The sequence below is a fragment of the Protopterus annectens genome, chromosome 15.part0, assembly GCF_019279795.1.
Source record: "Protopterus annectens isolate FY-2018-M chromosome 15.part0, PAN1.0, whole genome shotgun sequence".
NCBI classification, from domain to species: domain Eukaryota; kingdom Metazoa; phylum Chordata; order Ceratodontiformes; family Protopteridae; genus Protopterus; species Protopterus annectens.
The window spans coordinates 179,261,443-179,276,102 of NC_056749.1; the positions used below are offsets into that span (position 1 = coordinate 179,261,443).

The 14,660-nt window shown below is 38.4% G+C and overlaps 1 protein-coding gene across 1 annotated transcript in view; it reads right to left on the reverse strand.

The window, feature by feature from the left end:
• SLC16A2 (solute carrier family 16 member 2) overlaps nucleotides 1-14,660 on the reverse strand; it is a 748,609-nt gene that overhangs the window by 625,365 nt on the left and 108,584 nt on the right. The gene's annotated exons all lie outside the window — the stretch shown is intronic.

A 14,660-nucleotide genomic window follows, 5' to 3' on the forward strand; every position in this document is an offset into this window, starting at 1 on the left:
GAACTGCTCTGACACTTCTTCATCCCCTTCCTTCCCTACTCCCCTGTTCAACACCCTCTATCCTAGTTCCTGCTACCCTTCTTCCTTTTCCAACGTCCCTCTCACAAAAAATCTGAAAAAATAGGGTGTTTTTCCACTGAGAAAAACATAGTACACCTCCTCTCTGACCTCCTCTGGCACAACCCTCATGATGTCTTCTTTCTGTATGCACCTTGTGTTCTGTCATTTTACAGCTGTTCTATCTCCCCTTACACACATTACAAAGAACCAATCAGGGTATACACATAAGGACACTCCTATAGTCACTACATTTGCTCCATTTTCTGTTTTGAAAATATATTCCAGGCAGCTGCACTGAGCATGTCTTACCTTTACCTCCCACTATTGGTTTATGCAGGCCTGAGCAGTCCCACTGTTATCTCGACTTCTGAAATAGCTTACATTAATTAAGACTTGGATGAATTCATGTATAACTAAAACATTTTTACCCATTTTAAGAACTTATAAAAAGTGTCCGTTCCTTCAGGCAAGCTTTCTCTTTGCCATAGTCACAGCAGATATCTGGAGCTCGATGTGTTTGCATATAGGTGTAGTTACAAAACTACAAACATTGGGACAATGAATACCAATTTATAACTTTCTTAGTATTATCTTGTGCTTCTCTTTTTTGCATAATCAATTTTGTTAGTTATGTATTAATCTAAGAATAAATGTTTTAATACTACTCATTATACTAGACAAAAATATTCTACAGTCTATAGTTAAAAGAGAGATTAATCCAAAGGATTTACATTCTGCTGGATTTTTGTCTTGTTTCAACATTAAGACCATAACACAATATTTCCAAGAATAAAATGCTTTATTTTTAATTGCATTAGTAAACATTTATGTAACACGTGACTTACTTTCTGGGTGAAAAACATACATTTCTGGAATAATGCCAACTATTCCCAGGACTTTATTTTATTTTTGTAATTTGATTATTAATTTCTAACAATTAATACATTTCATTAAACATTTAACAGTATCCAGTGATGCATCCATTGTCACTGTTGAAGTGATACCCCGACCTCGTGTGCAAAAATGGAAAGAAAGGGTTGTAAATGGATGGATTTAACTGTATCTTCTGACAATTTTATATTTTAATCATGAAATTAAATAATTAAAAATCGCAAATATTAATCTTACACGTGTTAGTAGATTGTTTGTCAAACTGGTTTGTTTTTAAAGGTAAATTACAGTCGCCACTTATAGATAGCTTGGAAAATGTCAAACTTTTTTTTTTTTTTTTTTTTTTTAAGGTAGATTAACTATTTTTAAAAAAACACAAGGTATCTGTAAATGTTCACAATCACTTAATGACAGCTTTGTTTTAAAGGTTCATTGCCCTGTACAAGCTGGTGCCCACATTCGACCTGTCATCCTTTGTTTCACATGTGAAGGTTTATGCATGCAGCATCCCAGAGTATAGCAAAATAATATCCTTTAAATACGAATATTTATGCCATGTCTTATTTGTATGTCTGCTTATTTTTACACTTGAAAGTTGCATCCTGAGACAGCAAGTCCTCACTTATCCTCTGTTTACATACTAGACAGCAGAGCCTGATGGTCAGCTATCACTCTGTTTTCATAAACAAACAAGAGCTCATGCATACATGACCCACTGGAACTTTATGTCTTTCATCACTTTCATGTCCTACTTCAGAACATTCTGTGAGGGGTTTTGGAAGAAGCAGATGTAATTGTTCTGCAATACTGTCTTGCAGACCTTATCCATACTGTTGCACCATCTAGATTTGCTATTCTTTAAAACAAATGGAGTTTAATATATATGTTTGGGCATTATGGGGTCTTGCTGTAGAAAAACAATTTGTATCAATCAGATTTTTACAAATACAAGCCTCCTTCAACTCCTTAACTAAAGAACAAAAAGAAATTGTTGAAATAAAGTGCTTTCTAAACTGGCATTCATTACCAAAAAAAACTGTATGCAACCTTGTAGGACTCAGAGCTCTCGACCATGTTTCCTAACACTTTACAGCTGGGGCAATTGCCCCCTACAGCCCACCCCTGCTTTGCCACTGGTATACTGCATTGAAAAATAATGGGTCTATATCACACAGTCGAAGTTTAATAACTTCGAACATGGAATATTCGAACCATCCTGTTCGAAGTTAAAAAATGGATAAAATACAAAAAAAAAAGAAAAATAAACTTGTAAGTAGGGGGGGGCAAGACCCCCCCTGCACCCACCACTACTTAAATATACCAACTCCGAGATTACACCACATTGAGCGAAACGGAAACCTCCCCTTACGGAGATTTCTGCTGAAACGTGCAAACATCTACAAATTCAAACTTAAGGTCTCGACCATGAAGTTCAAACTTGCAGAAGCTTGACTATCTGATAGGTACCCAAAATAACTCATAATGAGAGAACCTATTCTCATGGGTCACATAATGTCACAACATATGTTACATCATCCACTACCCACATAAACCTTCATGGGTTTACACAGACCATTTCCACCCCCCACTAGGTTCAGTAAAAACAAAGCCAAAGAAAGTATCCTAGTTTGGATACTTATAAATGGCCACCCTCAAATGTACAAGCCAGGGACACTACCTAATGATCTAAGTGATCACTGCCTCACCTATATTATTAGGCTTAAAGCCGACATCCCCATCAGCCCACCTATAAAACAATAAGAAACGACAAGAACTTTAACCTTGACAACTTCCAAAAAGAACTCAAAGCTTGCAATGGGTCTGTTCTGAAACAACTTCCATTACAAGAGACAGTGGATTACTTTAACACTAAATTCCTGGCTATCCTTAATTTACACGTTCCTACCCGCATCATCAGAGCCAAAACAAAAGTTGCACCGTGGCTTTCTAAAGGCACAAAGACCAAAATTATACAAAGAAATAATGCCTGTGCCATGTGGCATGTTACTAAAGCCTCACTAGATCAAGTCAGATATTGACAATTAAGGAATGAGACTAAAAAATCTATCATTCTAGACAAAAAAAAAAAAAATATTACTCCCTCCTGCAACAGAAATACCAACAAAAACCTCAAAAGTTCTAGGCTGGAATAAACAGCCTTCTCCACCCAGGCCATACCACCACTCCTACCCCATCAACTGCCCTTGACAAATCTTCTGTAGAAATCGCAAACACCTTCAATAACTTCTTTACAGAGACTATCCAGTCTCTAGCTACCTATCTCACTCCCACATGCTCAAACTCCAGTGCTGATACACCTACCTCTGACCCACTCAATGCTCAACTCTCTTTAGCTTTCAACCCATACCTACTCCCATAATCTGAGCCCTAATTAAAAAACTAAAACCTACTACATTAGCTGCTGACCTCCTACCTGCTGAATATCTGCAAAAAAACATGGATGTCATAGCACTCCCCATTTCTATCCTGATTAATAGATCCATTTCTGAGAGAACTATCCCATCAATATGGAAAATATCACATGTAATACCTCTCCATAAAGGAGGTAGTTCCATAGAGCCGTCTAACTTTAGACCTACAGCCATTCTGTCACCACTAGCTAAAATAATGGAAAAAATGCATCCATAAACAACTTACGCACTATCTTATTCAAAGCAAACTGCTGGCTGACTCTCAGCACGGCTTTAGGCCATTCCACAGTACCACCACAGCTCTCCTATATTTCTCTAATGTCATCAGTCTTAATTGTAATAACAAACTATCCTCAGCACTCTTTCTAGATCTTTCAAATGCCTTCGACATGGTCAATCATCAGCTGCTGCTCAATACCCTGGAATCCATCAGCTTAGACCATCATGCTATACAATGGTTTCAGTCCTACCTACTCGCTGGACAGCAGGCTGTCATATAGCAAAAATAGCTGTCAACTCATCTCCCTATAACCCTAGGAATCCCACAGGGCTCCATACTAGGTCCCCTTCTTTGCTCAATCTTTATTAACAATCTTCACACCACTATCCCAAATGCAACTTGCAGCAAATATGCAGATGACAACACTGATATGTTCTGCCTCCTCTCCAACACACCTACTGTTCCTAACCCAGAATACTTTCAACACCATAGAAAGCTAATTGCCAATTGCTCCTAAATCCTAACAAAACCAAACTGCTGCTTTTCTCCCCTACCCATAGGTGCCTCCTTCATTCTTCACCATTAAATCTAACAATGACACCATTATCTCCTCAGATGACCACACTAAGCTTCTAGGTGTATTAATAGACAACAACCTTAAATTTGATACACATGTTAACCATACTATTAAGTCCATTAACAAAAAACTTGGCTCCCTGTACAGGCTCAAACCTTTCCTCACTCCTCTTGCTAGGGCGGCTATTGCGTGCTCCCATCTTCTCTCTACCCTTATGTATGCCTCCCCTGTATTCACCAACCTGTCCAAAACTGATCTCAACAAATTATCCTGCTGTAACAACCACATAGCTAGATTCGCTACTGGCATGGCATATAGGACTCATCATTATCAAAACCTAAAAGCTCTAGGATGGCTAGAATTTCCTACCCTTCTGCAGTTCAACCAGCTTATAGTAGCACACAAAGTCCTCAACCAACCTGAAAACACCCCTGCCTTTAAAAACATTATCAGCCCCCATAGTGCCCTCAGGCCATTATGCTCATCTAATAAACAAATGGTACTGATCCAAAAATCCAACAACTCTGCAGGAGATGCACTGTTTGCCAACTCACTTTGTTGTTGTTGTTTTTCTTTTGGCTTTTCCCAGTTAGGGGTCGCCACAGCAGAACTCCGGTCTGCTAATGATTGGCAGTTGATTTTTATGGTGTTGAGGTGCCAGCTTGACACCCAACCTTCAACGAAGGAATGCCCATTCACGCATGTCTTTCGAATGCCACTCGACCACGAGGAGGACACGCAGACTCCACAAAGAAGGTGCTTCAGCCGAGAATCGAACGGAGAACCTCTTGCTGTGAGGCAACAACGCCTCCGCTGCACCACCACGGCTTGTTTGCCAACTCAGTTGGTAAAACTTGGAATCTACTTTCTGCTGACCTTACCGAGGAAACTTCACTACCCCTATTTAAAAAAGGCCTCAAAAATTACTTTAAATCACACTGGCTCTGCCCTTGCTCAAAACCTGATTAGCACCTCCACTAAAATAAGTGTTCCTTCCTAAACTGCTCTTTAGCAATCTACCCATGCCACATTACATATGTATGACTGTACATATTGGCAGATGTTATCTGTTTGTATCCTGTGTTTAAAATTTTTGATATGTTTTCTGTGTTTAAAAAGTTTGATGTGTATTAACTGTCTCTGTTTTATGTGGAGCTTTTCTCCCCGGGCCTGCCCTGAAAATGGACATGTATCCAGTCAGACTATCCTGGTCAACAAATGTAAAATAAATAAATGTATACAGCCATGAAAAGAATAAGATATCTTTTTGCTCCAAGGACTATTTATATGTTTAGGTATCCAATAAAATTCGTTCCCTGGGATCCATTAACACCTAAACTAACTGTATAAGGTTCTGAGTGAAAAGACAACACAAGCATAACTCCTACCCTCTTCCTTCTAATTTTAGTTTTCATACTGATTTTCTTGCAGTAAATGCGGTGGTGGTGCTGCGGTAGCGTTGTCGCCTCACAGTAAGACGCTGTCCGGTTCGATTCACAGCTAGAGCATCTTCTGCGTGGAGACATGCGTGAATGGGCGTACCTTCGTTGAAGGTTGTGCGTCAGGGCTGGTAACTCGGCATGTAAAAATCAACTACCAATCTTTAGCAGACCGGAGTTCAGCTGTGGCAACCCTAACCGGGAAAAGCCGAAAGACACAACAACAACAACAACAACAACAACTGATTTTCTTGCAGTCTTAAATATCAAGGGGGATTCATTAAGGTTATCAAAAAGTGTAGATTACATATACACTTAGTGTAATCTTTTTGAGTGATTAGAAAGCACAAACAAATATGGTAGGGATGTTCTTGAATACAGATAGTGTACACTTAATGCAGGCATTAACGAATCTTGACCTTCATTTGCTACTGTACACGCAACTTTCATAAACAAACAGCTATATTCATCCTTGACGATCAGTTAATAAATGGAAGAACTTGCAGGTAATGCACAATTTTCAGTGAAGTGCATGTATTGTCCATACCTCTCAACTGAACAGATTTTTGCCACATATTTTTAGTCCATTTTGCACAAAATTGTGGTTTTCTATCAAATTAGTGGCAAATCATTAAAGATTGAAGTTAGAAAATAATGGCTGACATTTGAGTTTTAGACTTCATATCCTTCAGAAAATTCATGCGAATGCAAAGCCTGTTATTCTATCAACTTTTGAAGTTTCTAAGAGCAATATTTAAAAATTGTCCCTATTTTTGGGCGTTTGTCCCACTTTTATTTATGGCTTTGTCCAGATTTCTTGCTCTAAGAGGTTGAGAGATATGATTGTCTCTGCAACTTTTTATGATATGAATGCACCCTTTAGAAATGACATTTATGTAAATAATATAAGGGTTATGGAGTTTTGACCAGTGTTATTATCACATATGAAGTGTACAACCACCATAATTCTAAGTAAATATTACTTCTGTAGGAATATTCTTGGTCACAAGTCAGTGTCATCCTCACATGAGAAATGTCACAGAAAACGTTAATGAAATACAGCTGTGCATGTTTTAAAAAAGCATCTCTGATGCAAGCTAGAGGTTCAGTCACTTCTATTTTACACTAATGCTATTTTATCTTAAAAGAAAGATGAACAACAGTTATTGGCTGCTGCTGCTGCTGCTTCAGCTACTTTTCTAGCTGAAATTCTACACAGTCTGTTGAGACTGAAAGACCCAGTAACAGGTGCAGCCCACGATAAGCAGTACCCAGAGGTAATGTCCGTTCCTAGCTTTCAAAGGATGAAGAACATGGCAGCCAGCCAGCTTCACTTAGCACTTTGAAGCATGACATAACATACAGATTCAGAACAGGAAACGGAAAAGCAAAAGGAAAGTACACTGTGTTCATTCATACTAGAGAACATCCCTCCCCCTCAGCACACGTGCGAGCGCACACACAGCAGAACTGAAATCTGATCCATAACAAAGCACTCCAAATCTCATGAGTGATATAACAAGGAACTGGAAAAGTCTTGTTACATTTCATTCTTGGTTGCCTTGTTTAATGCACAGCCAGTACAGATGGATTCTGTTAAAAACATGATTCATAGGCGTGCATGCGCACACACACACACACACACACACACACACACACACACACACACACACACACACACACACACACACACACACACACACACACAGAGTAAGCAGCATTTTTTTTAACATTCATCCCCAAAAATAAACAACATTTGAGAATTCTTAACATTATCTCCCTCAAACATGAAACACTGCCTTTAAAATGTGAGAAATAGGGAAATGCGAAACATTACTTTTTAAAGAAAGACAACTGAAAATAAGAACATACATAATTCCTTTAAAATCTTAGCACTAAATCTGTAAGCAATCATCCTGATATAGAATTGGAAAGGCCTTTTGGTGAACTAATGAGCATTCATTTTCTGCTACTGTGGTCCAGTTACTAAATTTACTTGGTAATTAATATGATTGCTGGTGTAATTCACTGCAAGATCTATGAGATTTAAAGGAAAAGAAACCTATTTTTATATTTAAATTGTCACTCTAATAGCATTTAGTTTAATTCCTGTTGTGCTAATATTTTCAGGTGATATTTTTTTTAGGTCATCTTAAAGCTAAGACCTTTTACATGAAACATATTTGCTGCTATTTTTTTTTTTAATTTTAAGAGTAGATTTACATGGTCTTTCCTTCAGGATTACATCTTCTGATAGAGCACATTTTTAAATATTAAAATAAGAAAAAAGAATGAAAAAATCATGTAACATGTTACACTGCATTGCGATTACTCATATGTATCAATGAATTAAATATTAAAATAAGAAAAAAGAATGAAAAAATCATGTAACATGTTACACTGCATTGCGATTACTCATATGTATCAATGAATTATGCAGCTTACTATGACTAATAAGGATGAGGTCTGGTTTTACATTCAATGAGTTTAATATTTACAGTGCCAAAAAGTGAAAAAAGTACATATATGATTCGACACAGAAAAATGTTGTTTATTCATTTGTTAACCTAATAAGTGGGCTGGACCAAAGATCCAGTCCATTTCATTAATGACCAGGTCATAATGGCACAACATTAGTAAAGCTTAAGCAAGCAGATGCTACATATAAGACAAGCATTTCAGGTAAGGTGATATACAGTAGTAAACCACATATGGATAGATATGGCTAATAATTTAAAATAGTGTACTCAGTAAAAGATACATACTGTGGGCTGTATTACCATTGTGAAATAGTGAGCAAGCATTAACTGGATAAAGTGCTTCATAGAATGAACTGACTTTCTGAAGAAAATATATGCTTTAGAGCCTCAGTCAGTTGGAAGTTCATGTGTATACATGTTTAGGGAAAAAAATGTTGTTAAATATCATAATATATCACAACCATGTAGACAAGTCAGAATTATAAGAATCCAGCAATTTTAAATGTGTTTTCCAAAATGTTTGCAATAAGCTGAGGAGCGTGCATGTGTATATACTTTACTTTGCTGGGGCATGGCTTTCTGTGCTGTCTAAGCACCAGCAACCAAGAAACTACAGGTGTGTAAGTAAACTTATCGTAACAGTAGATGTTCGAAGGATAACTGCTGCAGTAGCATAAGCTATATGGGCATAAGATGCAACAGTCATCCAAATTCCAAAGCCTCAGAGCACCTTCCATACACTCAAATCATTAGTCAGCTCAAGCTGAGCTGCCTAAAAAAAAACAGGTTTGAGCACCAACTCTTTACAGCCTTCCTACGAACTGGGGGGGGGGGGAGTGAGAAGGCTGAACTCTGAGAGGAACAACAAAAAACAAATAACACCCTGGCATAAAAAAAAACACCATAACAAGGAGGGGTTCCTATTATAAAGACAGAAATGCATTTTGTCTAATGCGTTTTCATCTAACCCAAAATAGCGAACAGGGTTCAGTGAATTCTTTCCCTGGGAAAGAGGTCGCTTGGCTGCTTCGTTACTTTGCCGTGTTCTGCACTGTAGTGTGGTCTCAGAGATTCCCTTATCAGGTATAGCTCCCGAATATAAATGTGCAACAGTTATTGACCTTAGGGTTAGGGTGTGGGTTAAGGTAAGTGCATACATGTTTTAAACTGTTTACTTTTTGGGGGGGTTAGAAGGAGGGTTAAGGTAAGTGTGTATATATTTTAAACTATTTACTTTTTTTTGTGTGTTAGATGTACGGTTGAGTTAAGTGCATATGTGTTTTCAGCTGTTTACCTTTTTTTGGGGGGGATAAAATTAGGGTTAAAGTAAGTGGGTATGTGTTTTGAACGGTTTACTGTTTTTTTTTTTTGGTTGGAACAGCAATTTCTTCCTTAAGAAAGAAATCGCTGTTCTGAGGTGTCGACATTTTCAGATTTCGCTGAAATAGGGTCGATTAAACATTGTTCGTTGTTTTAAGCAATCAATGTTGTAATATAGACCCAACAAGGAGGATGGAGGGACTGATTAGCTACTGCAGCAGTGATCATTTGAACATCTACTGTTACGCTAAGATTACTTACCCAACTGTACTGTGTGCATTATAATGATCACTGTTGCAGTAGCCTAAACTAGAAAAATTAGAAGGTGGAAGGGGAAGGGCCCAGAAGTCTCTGGAGAATGGTCCTAGCTGTGCTTGACCTAGACCTGGAAAAGGAATATAGCTTGTAATGCTTTGTTAAAGTATGTGCAGAGGACCAAGTTGCATCTTCCAAAATACTTCTATGGTCCAGCCCTTTCCAAAAAGCCATTATCATTAGGGTCATTGCAAAAATATCCCAAACAACAAACTAAAACAATAAGTGAGAAGGTCACTGAAAAACCAATCAGTAAAAACAAAATGAAAACTCCAGCAGATAATGGACATCAGTTGGGTATAACAGCCCTGTGTTTCTAATGCTTAGTCAAACACTCTGCTTGTGTTGTGCTGATGAGGTCATAACAAGGCTGAAATATGCATTTCCACAGCTAATGGGGTTTGGCTTTATTGGCCTGAAATTGTCCATTAAAATGATGAAACAAATCATGGGCATTCAGAATCAGCAGTTAGCTGAAACACCTGATGTTTATAAGAATCATTTGCATATATCCCATGTGCCTCTGATACAAGAGGTTTGGGAGGTCACTCGGTGGAAGTTCTAGCTCTGCCGGAGTTTTCATTTTGTTTTTACTGATTGTTTTTTCAGTGACCTTCTCACTTACTGTTTTAGTTTGGGATATTTTTGCAGTGACCCTACTGATAATGGACATCAGTTGGTTATAGCAGCCCTGTGTTTCTAATGCTTAGTCAAACACTCTGCTTGTGTTGTGCTGATGAGGTCATAACAAGGCGGAAATATGGATATCCACAGATAATGGGGTTTGGCTTTATTGGCCTGAAATTGTCCATTAAAATGATGAAGCAAGTCATTGGCATTCATAATCACCAATTAGCTGAAACACCTGATGTTCATAAGGACATATATCCCATGTGCCTCATTTCTGAGTTCAGGAAAGAGCACAAGGGCATGGATAGCTTAGAATAAAGTAAACTCAGATACCACTTTAGGCATAAAAGAAGGATTAGTGCTCCACGGAACTCTGTTTCTGAGGAAAATGAGATAAGGTTGACCCACCATAAGAGCTTGTAACTCATACACCCTTCTTGCAGAACTTAGAGCAATCAGTAAAACTGCTTTCCGTGTTAAGAAACTCAAGTCAGCCAAATGAGCTGGTTCAAATGGAGCTAGAGTTAGTTAGCTTCTTTAACACAAAATTAAGATCCAAAATAGGAACCACCAGTTTTCCTATTATTCAATACTCCTTTGAAAAACATTTTTACATGAGACTGCAATGAAAGAGCAGGTTCCATGGGCAGACATGCTGGCATGGGCAATAAATGAACCTTGCCAGAGGAGTAAGAGAGGTCATAAGAAAGTAACTCACACAAATATTGCAAACACAGAGACACTAGCCCTGAATGGGTGCTGATTATGTTATTGGCACCAACAAGAAAACCTTTTCCATTTGCTAATACATGTTTTTCTAGTAGCAGGCTTTCTGCTTCCATTAATACCTGCTGCACATATTCAGTAAACAGGTAGCTAAAAGGTATTAGATCCTATCATGTAGGCAGTCAGTTGTAGTTGTGTGGGGTTTGGATGCATAAGACATCCTTGTTCTTGTTTAAGTAAATCCAGTCTGTTAGGAAGCTTGTGTTAATTCTTCTGGCCCAGTAAACACTGGTTCTTCCTTCTTTTGGAATTGGGCAGAGGCAAAGTCACCACAATGATCTTGGAGAACTCCTTTTGAATCTTCATTAGTACCATGGATATCAGTGGAAATGATGGAAAAGCATGCAGCAACATTCCTGTTTAAGGAAACAAAAAGGTATATACCTTTCAGGCCTTCTTGTATGGAGTCCTGAAGCAAAATTTTGCCAGCTGATTGATCAGAGAGGAGGCAAAAAAGTATATTGAAGGACTCACCACCGATTGAGCAAATCTTTTAAGACTACCCCCAGTCTAGTTTCCACTCATGAGGCTCTGTCTTTTTTCCTCCTCTTCTTGCCTACCATACAATGTTGTTCTGATAGAATGTAGGACTCCTGTAGAGTGACATTGTGCTGTAAAGCTATATCCCACGATAACATGGCTAATCCGGTTTCTCTTTGCTTGTTTATAGGTTCATAAGTTCACAGGTAATTGTTAGGCTACCTACTCTTGTGGGCTATTTTAATCCTAACCACTTTCCCTCTCAAATTTGAGAACCAAACCTTGTACCTTATGACAAACACTTTAGTCATTATACCAACCCTCAACCTGTTCATAAGGCTGGGTGAAACTAATATCCAGAATATATAAGTAACAAATCTTCATTTCACCAGAAATAAAGAAATGTTTTTATTTTACCAGGCAAAGCAGCATTTCTTTTACTGTATATCAGGGTGAGGCCTACACTCTGTATACTGGCAAATACAGTTGGAAGTCATACATATCACAACTGAGATGTGGTGAAATTATTGAGAGTAGAATGTTATAATTGACAGAAGTCTCCAACAGGAATTCCCAACATTTTTATTGTAATCAGTCTCAAAGAAACTGACATAAAGTCTCTTACATACACAGCTAGAAAATAAAGCATTTCAGAATTCTTTTGTTGCAAAGTCTGTTCGTATACAGTTTCTGCCTTAGGGGCTATTTGACCTCTGGTCAAAACTTTAGGTAAAACTAACATCAAGAATATGTACACACAGAGAACAGAAGTAAATATATTTTTCAATTGTATCAAGATATGGCTGCAGTCCCATGCTCAAATTCAGTGTTAGGCTGCATTAGAGAATGGGTATACTACAAATCTTCATTCTGATCGGAGAACAAATGTTCTCCAGCAATGTGTCAAAGTACAGGTAATGCCTTGTAAAACAGTTTGTGCACCACATCATTATGGTATATTCCATAGATACCTGAAGAAGTCCTGGGAACCAAAAATGATTCAGATAGTTGAGTGCCTTGATAAGGGCAAGCATGTCTTTTATATTTATGCGCTTGCATCTGTCTGTGTTGTCCCAGATAATTTCCACTTTTATCCCCCTTGGCCTGCTCCTCAAGTAAAGTCGAAGGCATCAGTGGTGAGTGACTGCTTTGCTGCAAGTCGGGAGAAGGGGAGACCTGTATCTAGGGATATTTGATGTCTCCACTGAGTGATTTTTCTTCTCTCACAAATCCCAGAACTGGAATATGAAAAGGCAAAGGGCATTGGCAACAGGACCAAACAGACTTCAGATACCATTGTACCCTTATCATATGGGGTCTTGCCAGAGGTATAATGAGAATCATGATGCCATGAGACCCAGAAGCCAGCTGAATTAACCAATACTACAGGTACTGGATCAAGCCTGGGATACACGTACACAAATTTGAAAGACTGAGGAACTTTGGACATTCTATCTGCTTTCTTAGATGCAATGGGCTGGCTGTCATGGAATCCACAAGCTATAACAAAGACATCCTCCAATGCTGACAGCACTGGGGGGATGAAAGAAGGTTCTAAGAATTCCAGTTTTAGCTTCCGATAACATGCTCCCCTGTTAATCTGAATCAGAAATCTGAGGAGAAAAACCTGCATCTGTCCCATCAAATTCCCCTCCAGATTCAATTTCTTGAATCTCCTCAGGATAAGAGGAATCCCTTGTTCTTTTATTAAAAAAATCAGCTGATAAGAAGGGTTGACAGCCTGAGATAGACTTAATAAACACCTGTCCAGTGAAACTGGTACAGGAGGTGATAAATGTTTAGTTTTCGGTTTCTTTTTCACATGAAAGTTGGGTTCAACAGGATTACTAATTGCAGCAACAGTTTCCCCAGGGATGAGCACAACATTCTGGCTAAGTATGGGTATCTTCCCTGCCCCTTCCCCCAAGACCAAAAAAAATGCCTCTCTCTTGCCCATTGAGGCAAACAGCTGCTAAGGGCATGGCTAACTCCTGGTCCATATTTGCTTTATGGGAAACACCAGAGTGATCCAGGGGAAACATTAGTGGACTGGGGAATTAGCTTTGGCTATAGCAGAGTTACCCCACTGCAACTGAAGCAAACTGCTAGCCTGCTGTGGTAGCAAAGGGTGTTTGTTTAATTTTTCTCTTGATGGCTGGATGAAGGACTGACTCTGGGATCAGTAGCTAGTTCCATGGTCAAGTGAAAATGGTGCGTCTTTCTCAGAGAATCCAAGCAGTACAAGGCAATAAAATGTATAAAGTAGTTAAAAGCAAATGTTCCAGTTAAAAAAAAAAGTAAAACTTACTGTAATACACTTTAGCAGCTCCCAAAATAATTTAAACACAGTTTCTCCTTAGAAATATATTTTAGAATGTTTAAACAAACTTTTAAATTGTCAGAAACAAATGTTTAAAAGTACAATAAAGTCAAGTGTCAGTCAGCAAAAACATGTTTAATGTAGTATATTTAAATCTAGAAAGTGGAGTAAGTAATAAAAATATTATGGGGAAGGTTTTCCTGCAAAGGAAGCTTATCTGACCAGTAATGGAACAGCATAAGCCAACCACTGATCTCAAAAGCCAGCACAGTGGCACTCTCTTTGGTGGCAGGAAAGCTCTGAAGGGCTTGGCAACCAAACTGTCTTTCAAGTCAGCTTGGCTTAAGCTGACTGATGGTTTGGGCATGTGGAAGGTACCATGACACTTTGGAAGTGGCTGTTTTTTTATAGCCTATGCAGGATATAAACCATACAGCTTGGCATACTACAGCAGTGATCAAAATGATGAACATTAGAACCTTTCTTTACTTAGCATTTTATACAAAGTTAGCTAAAGCTAGACAAAACACAAGTACAAACTCTGGTGTTCAGGCAGAAAGGAAGCATCAAGATCATTGGTCAGAAGGAAGAAAGGAAAATGGCACAGCAGCTGTGAGAGAACCTTTTATGGCAACTGGTATGGAATCGGGGGATAAAAGTTCTGGTTCAATAAAGAAAGGGATATAACAAGGCAAATTACTGATGCTGTT